Below are 7,703 nucleotides of genomic sequence, written 5' to 3'. Positions count from 1 at the left end.
AGGACTATTTCGAGACAGCAGCTCCGTTATAAAATAAAGCGCCTCTTTCGGAGCTGGGCTCTGGATCCCGTCAAAACGACGTGTGTCTTTCCTTTCCTTCCTCGAGAAGGTGAAATACAAGCCTGTAATAACACTGTATCCCTGTTCTCCCCTGGACAAGAGTCAAAACTTGAATCTGATAAATCTGAAATCAACATTCATTTTCTAATTGGACTTCACGGGGTTGGACATGGTGCCAGAGCCGGTGGCATTTCACGTCGTATGTTATTGTTGGTGCCGACAGAAGAAATGAATCTTTCAGGAGATTCAAAAAGAAATTAATATTTCCGCCATTCCAGGGAACTAAATACCCACCTATTTTACTTATTACAAAGGGGGCCTATGTCTGGCCCTCAAAAATTTGCAGTGATCACAGAGGCAGACCGTGGGGTCCCCCTCACCCCTGTACACTTGTTTGCAGACCAAGGACCCTCTCTCCTTGTTCTCAACATGAAAAATTCTGCTCACCTTCCAAGAGCCAGTTCAGAAGTGCCCACCTTTGAGATTCTTCCCCTACTCCCCTAGTCGTCAGGCACCGCTTCTTGGTGATCAGTGATCCAGGGTCTGATGCGTCCTGGCACCTTCCTAGCCCATTCATTGTCCTTACCTGGTCCTTTGCCACTCCCAAAGCAACCCGAGGGCAGAAAGAACACCCTACTCTTCTTTTCTCACAGTTCCCAGAGCAAGCATGGTGCCCAGCACCCAGGAGGTGCCCCTCGAATGCTCGTTGACCTAATATATAATTATTACTTTTATTATTAGTGTAAGTAGTGATGCTGAACCAGCAGATTTTGCACCTCTCTTCCTGGGGACACCTGCCCGTGTCTAGAGACATTTTTGATAGTCACAATTAGGGAGGACAATGCTAATTGCATCTAGTGGGTAGAGACAGGGTAGCAATATGACTTTCGTAGCTCCCTATGCACTTTTGCCTTTGGAGCGTTTTCCTCCATAAAAATTTTTTTTAAAAATTGCATTTTAAAACTGAAGCCTGCCCAGTTAGCTCAGTTGGTTAGAGTGTGGTGCTAAAACACCAAGTCAAGGGTTCAGATCCCCGTACCAGCCAGTCACCAAAATCAAAAAAACAAAAAAATTCCCAGTGGTATAAAGAGGAATATCATTGAGGCTGGATTTATTATTAAATATTCCTTATCATTACATTCATTTTTTCTTCTCATTTAAAAATTAAATTAAAATATTTTTGTTGGGCATTGAAAATATTTCTACTGCATGCTACCTCAAAGTATCATTTTTGCTGGGGTAAGTTGGCCTTGGGCAGAGGCCAGAGATGCTGCTAAACATCGTGCAATGCATAGGACAGCCCTACAACAAAGAAGTATCAGCCCCAAAATGCCGATATTGCCAAGGTTGAGAAACCTGCCATAAAGGAAAACTGCAGAATGTGAGAGCCTGGAAATTCAACATCTGAGCTCCCACAACTGAAATACAACCCTGGAAAGACATAACTTTTGGTAATTAGCGAGGCTTTAGGGTAGGAAAGAAGTCAATGAACACAGCACACAGATGCATGAGAGCATGCATAAAAAACACATATTTTGCTCACAGTCAGCTATGCAAGCAACGGACAACACTTCATTATTCAGACAAACTGGGGAAATCCCGTGACGCCTCCTGCCTGTGGCCACTTCTCATTATCGTGAAATGACGCTCACTGCTCCACAAAGCAGCTCAGGGGCACTGACGTGGTGCCCTTCACCTGCCTTCTAAGGTGTCCATGGCAAACCTGCCCCTGAAGCAGTTTCAAGGAGGATTCTTCTGGAAGAGGCATCAGGTAACACAGAGTTTAGACTTGGGGTCTGTATTTGTGTTCTCCAGAGAAACAGAACCAACAGGATGTTGGGGGCTGGGGGTGTCTAAGAAATAGGCTAACAAGATTGTGGAGGTGAGTCCAAAATCCCTGGCAGGGGAGGCTGGCAGGCTGGAGACCCAGGGAAGAGCTGATGCTGCAGCTCAAGTGCAAAGGCGGTCGCTGGCAGAATTCCCCATGCTCGGGGCAGGTCAGTCTTTTGTTCTACTCAGGCCTCCACCTGACTGGATTGGGGCCCACCCACATTACGAAGGGTCATCTGCTTTACTTAAAGTCCACCAATGTTTTTATTAATATTTTATAATTATAGGGGTACCATGACCCAGCCAAGCTGACAACACAAAATTAGCCATCAAAAGATCTAAAGATTGTTTTTACTCTCAGGTCTCTCTCTCTCTCTCTCTCTCTATCTCAAGACCAGTGAGCGACTATACTGGAAGGGAAAATCCACCAGGCTCACATCCAAAGGAGGCAGTGAGCATCCACAGAGCATGCATTGCGCACCAGGCACCTGGCAAACATGATCTGATGTCACTCTCACTTGAGGCCTGGGAGGGGCAGGTCGATACCCTCATCTGACGCTGAGGATGCTGAGCCTCAATGCAGGGGTGTGACTCACCCAGGGTCCCACAGCTGGTCATTGACAGAGCCAGGACTCAAACTCAGGTGCCTACCAAACCCAAAGCTGTGCTCTATCGACTCCCCAGCAGCAGCTACCAGGAGACATGAGGGGAAAGGACAGAGGCAGCCAGATAGAGGGAAGAGCCCTGGGTCAGAGTATGGACTACCTGTGACCCCTGGGCGACAATGTTTACTGCTCAATCACTGTGAGCAATGCCTCCTTCCCCCTGACACTCTCACACCAGGTTCTCCCCTCACTCACTTGCACATATACACGTACATTTGGAATATTTAGATAATATATGTAAGGTGCCTAATAGCACGTGCATATTTAGTGCATATTGGAAAGGTGGTAGTCATTATTATAGTAATAACTAACTAATGTGCATGTGGTAGTAAAAGGGTCATATGTCAAAGGGGAGAGGTGGGGCATTAAAAAGTAGGGGGAGGCAACTTACAATTAATGAAACTATGTTTTTTTTTGCTTTACTTTTTTGGCGGCTAGCTGGTATGGGGATCTGAATCTGTGACCTTGGTGTTATAAGGCCATGCTTGACGAACTGAGCTAATTGGCCAGCCCAGTTAATAAAGCTATGGAGGTGAACCTGCTGCCCACATGATACCACAAAGCTCAATAATAAATGATCAACAGCTTCCTTCATTCAAAGAACATTCTGCCCAACCCCAGGTGATCCTCCTAACTGCCTGCTGAAGTGGGCAGGGCAGGTGCTTTATGCTTATCTGATAGGTGAGAAGTCTGTGGCTCAGAGAGGCTGGGTGCCTTGCCCAAGGGCACACAGCATTCTGCTTTAGGAATTGGAGCCATGCTTCCTGTAGCTGGGGAGGCCATTGCCTTTTCCATTGGGAGTAAATGGCCCAGGGAAGGAAGATTGTGGAGGGTCTTCAAAGAGTCTGGGAATCTGTTTTGTTCATTTCTCACATCGAATTGGGATCCAAACTCCTCCCCTGCATGGGGAGTCATAAGAATTAGCAACAACCTATGAGAAGGTCCCAGCCCAGTACCTGGCACAAAGTAGGCGATTGATGAGCAGGAGCTGCTATTATTATCCTTATTATTCTGGCTTCCTGGCTCAGCCTTTTGATGATGCTGCAGCACTCAAAATCCAGAGGTCCTCGATGGAAAGAGGGGATTGAAAGTATTGTGCCTGTCTTTCACTTCTTTGTTCTACCCCATCGTTCCAAATGTCTCCCAGGCCAAAGATTTCCATGGCAGCTGCACAGCAATTCCCTATTTTTCACCTCGAATGTTCCTATTTATGGTTTGCAATTGTTGGCAGGCATGCGAGGTGAGGACTTCTCATTTTCACCAAGAAGGCCCAGAGCCATGACATCATTCTGAAGTTCCTGGGCTTGTTCTTGACAATGTGTCTACCCTCCACGTGCAGACACGGGGCTGGGTTTTCTGCATGACACACAAGGCTGGGAACATTGAAGGTGACAGCCATGGTGTGGAAGGAGCTGCAGGAGGAAGACGAAAAGTCAAGAGCAGACCTCTGTGTGGATGGGGAGTCGGGTTGCAAATGACAAGCAGGCTGGGGAATCCGGCCCTTCCTCTTCGACACAATGGCAGAGGATTTTATTTTCTTTAAAAAAAAACGTGTTTTTTTGACTTTGGGGAAAAGCATCGGTTGAGTTCATCGTTCCCCTCATTTCATGAATCACTCTCACCACTGGTCCATTCAAGGCATCTCTTGATTCGTTTACTTATTTCTTTCCCTTTATCCTCATTCCCTACCTCATTCCCCTCTCCCATGGACAACCGTCCTCATGTGCACGTCCCATGTCCCTCGTATGCATCCTATTTGCATGCCGGCCTTTTTATTTACATGATTGGTGTTGGGCTATAAGACTCTTATTTCTTACTTTCTTCACACAGCACTAAGTTTGCAAAGATCTTTATGGATGCTGCTAACTACTGCATGGTACCCACGGTGTTTGTCCACCACCTTTAATGTACCTGTCCCCCCAGGATGAACTCCTAGATTGCCTCCAAATGTCCCAACAACCCTGTGATAGGTATCTCGTGTATGTCACCCTGTGGAGCGGTGTAAGAATTTCTCTGAGAAATCATATTCATGTGGGTCACAGGGTGCACGTGTGCTTAATTATCCCAAGGCAGCCTGGGGACAGCTGCAGCAGTCTCAGCCTTCCCACCAGCCATGCACAAGGTTCTCCATATCGCATGTTCCTGCCGACACTTGGCATTAGCCTGCTTTCCCTTTTTCACTTTTTTGCCAGTCTGATAGGTATGAAGTGGTATCTCCTCATTTTAATTTGCATTTCTCTATGTACTGCTGTGTTTGAGCATCTCTTCCTTTGCTTGGTAGTCTTTGGGGTTTCCTCTACTGTGAACTGCCTGTTCCTATCCTTTACACAATTTTCCCCATGCAGTTCCTCTCTTTTTCTTGTTGATTTAGCAGAATTTCCGTGGGTATTCTTGATATTAGTCCTTCGTCCATTTCTGACATTGTAAACACTGTCTCTGAGTTTATCTGTCTGTAACCCAATTTTCCCCATGCAGTTCCTCTCTTTTTCTTGTTGATTTAGCAGAATTTCCGTGGGTATTCTTGGTATTAGTCCTTCGTCCATTTCTGACATTGTAAACACTGTCTCTGAGTTTATCTGTCTGTAACTTGCTCCAAAGTGTCCTTCACTGAGCAGAAATCTTCCATTGTATTATAATCAAATCCATCCCTTTTTTTTTTTTTTCCACTTATGGCTTGTACTTTTGAAACATACACACAGTAGTTTCCCACAAAAAAAATGTCCTCCTGTATTATCTTCTATTGATACCATAGTCTTTAAAACTTAAGTCCTGCTGTATCTAGAACCCACCTTCGTAAGTAGCAGGAGGTAGAGAATCCAGGGTTTTATTTGCCTCCATTTGGTTAGTCAGTTTTCCCAACTCCAGTCACTAAATTGTTCATTCTATCCCCCAGATGTGTGGGGGCACCTTTATCCTACCCTGAGTCCCCATACGCACACACGGGTCATTCTCTAATCTCTCTGTTCTGTTCCCCTGGTGTCCAAATGAATGTTCTTATTTCATGCTGTTTTTATTACTATATCCTTGGGTAGGGAAAGTCTTGATTCTGCTTTCCTTTTTCAAAGTTGACTCAACTATTCATGAAACTTTATTCTCACAAAAATATTTTAGAACATATTTATGAAGTTCCCAAAAATATCTAGCTGAAATTTTGATTGGGCCCACATTGACTCAATAGCTTAATCTGCGACAGTCGACATCTTTATAACATTAAGTAAGGCTGTTAAAGATTATGAATATCTCCCCACTTTCCATATTTTATGTTTTTGTCCTTTAATATCAAATGTTTAAACTTTCTCCATAGAGGTTGTATGTATTCTTTTGTTAATTCTTAGGTTTTACTGCTGTTGTGAATAGTATCGTGGTTTATGTTATTTTCTTTATACATTAGTACATATAATTTTTATATTTTTTATATACATTATTACATTTTCTAGTTGGTTATTAATGATGGACAAAAATGCTACTGATTATTTAAAGTTAATCTTTTATTTGGATTCCATGCTTGACTTACTCTTTAGTTTTGATTTGATTCTGTTGTTTCTTTAGGAAAAGGATCATTTATTCTGAAAAAAACATATTGCATTTTTTTACACTTATTTTTCTTTTCCCTTTCTTTCTTTTGAAATTTTTGTCTGTCTGTCTGTTTATTTATGTGTTTTAAAAATAATATTGGCTAGCTGTCCCTTGGGGAAGAGGAGTCATGATACAGGCATCACTGTGCTCTCCCTAATTGTGCGGAAAAATAGATTAGAGTTGCTCTGTTAAAAAATAGAGGTTGCTATAGATCTTAAACACATGACTTTTATGAATTTAAAGAAACTTTCATTTTATTGGCAAGTGGTTTAATTATAAGGAAGAATATGTTTTTCAGCATCTATTTAAATTTTTTCGAGTAGATTTGATTTTTTTTTTTCAAATAATTTTTCTTATATAAAACCATCCTTGCTTTCCTGGGATAAACTCTACTTGATTATGATGTATTATTTATTTTACAGGCTTTGGGATTCAGTTAGCTAGCAATTTATTTAGGGTATTTTGCAATTATACTCAGTAAGTAAAATGACCTGTAAGTTCTTTTCTTTTTTCTTTTTTGTCATTAATAAAGTTTATCATGAAAACAGGTTGGTGTGGGGACATAGGTTGGGTGGCTCTGATGAAGTAGTGTAGCTTCTTCACATTGATGACATACTTGCTGAGGGCAGGGGTCAAGTCCTCCACGATTAGTGTGTACTTACAGTCCTGGGTCTTGCTCCGGGAGCTGTGGGAGGCTGCACCCTTCATTTCGCAGTGCTGCAGAGCATCATTGGCAATGTCTGAGATGAATTTCTGGGCAGTTAGGGTGATAAACAGAATTACGCATGGGTCTGAGGCCTCAAAGCCAGCACAGTTCAGGTAGTAACCAGTCACAGCATCAGGGATCATAGGGGTATAATCCTCCAGCTGCATCGAGAAGTCCACCAGAGGCATGCTGGACATCATGGGCTTCGTGTCTCCGTTGGCCACACTTGGCAGTATGTAAAAACCCTGTTGGACACGGCCTCCTCCGGAGGTACTGCACCACACTCAGACACTGGAGCCTCGCCCGTCCAGGCCCTCACCCAGCCCACACAGCCACGGATCCTGTGCCCCCAGACATGGTTCCAGCCCCAGGCCCCCCTGCAGTAGCCACAGGGCTGGCCTGGTTCTCCATGGTGGTGCTGGTGGGCAGTACGGTGGGAGCCAAGACCAGAGCGCTGGGCCAGCACCACCTCAGGGTCTGCCTATAATTTATTTTCTTGGATATTTTTTGTCTGATTTTGCAACCAATATTATCCTGGCTTCATAAAATGAGCCAGGTAGTTTTCACTCTTATATTTTGTGCAATGTCTTTGAAGAGATCAGAACTAGTCAGTCTTTTTACAGTTTGTCAAAATTTGCCTGTAAAGACATCTGGGCCTGCAGCTTTTGGGGAGCAAAGTCTTTGACTAACATTTCAAAATTTTTAATACTTTTTGGCTTATTCAAGTTTTCCTTTTTTTTCCTTGTGCCAAATATTGGCATTTTATGTTTTTTAAAGATATATACCCATTTCATTTAAATTGTCAAATCTTTTTTTTTTTTTTGTCTTTTTTCGTGTCCGGCAACGGATCGCAACCCTCAGTGTCG

At 43.4% G+C, this 7,703-nt stretch overlaps 1 pseudogene; it reads right to left on the bottom strand.

The window, feature by feature from the left end:
• Positions 1 to 2,323: 2,323 nt before the first annotated feature.
• The window catches only part of LOC103603616, a 7,433-nt pseudogene continuing 2,053 nt past the window's right edge, over positions 2,324 to 7,703 (bottom strand).

Source organism: Galeopterus variegatus, unplaced genomic scaffold (genome assembly GCF_000696425.1).
Source record: "Galeopterus variegatus unplaced genomic scaffold, G_variegatus-3.0.2 Scaffold4703, whole genome shotgun sequence".
NCBI lineage: Eukaryota > Metazoa > Chordata > Mammalia > Dermoptera > Cynocephalidae > Galeopterus > Galeopterus variegatus.
Note: the sequence above shows the minus strand (reverse complement) of the source record. Positions and strands in the feature narration are given on the sequence as shown.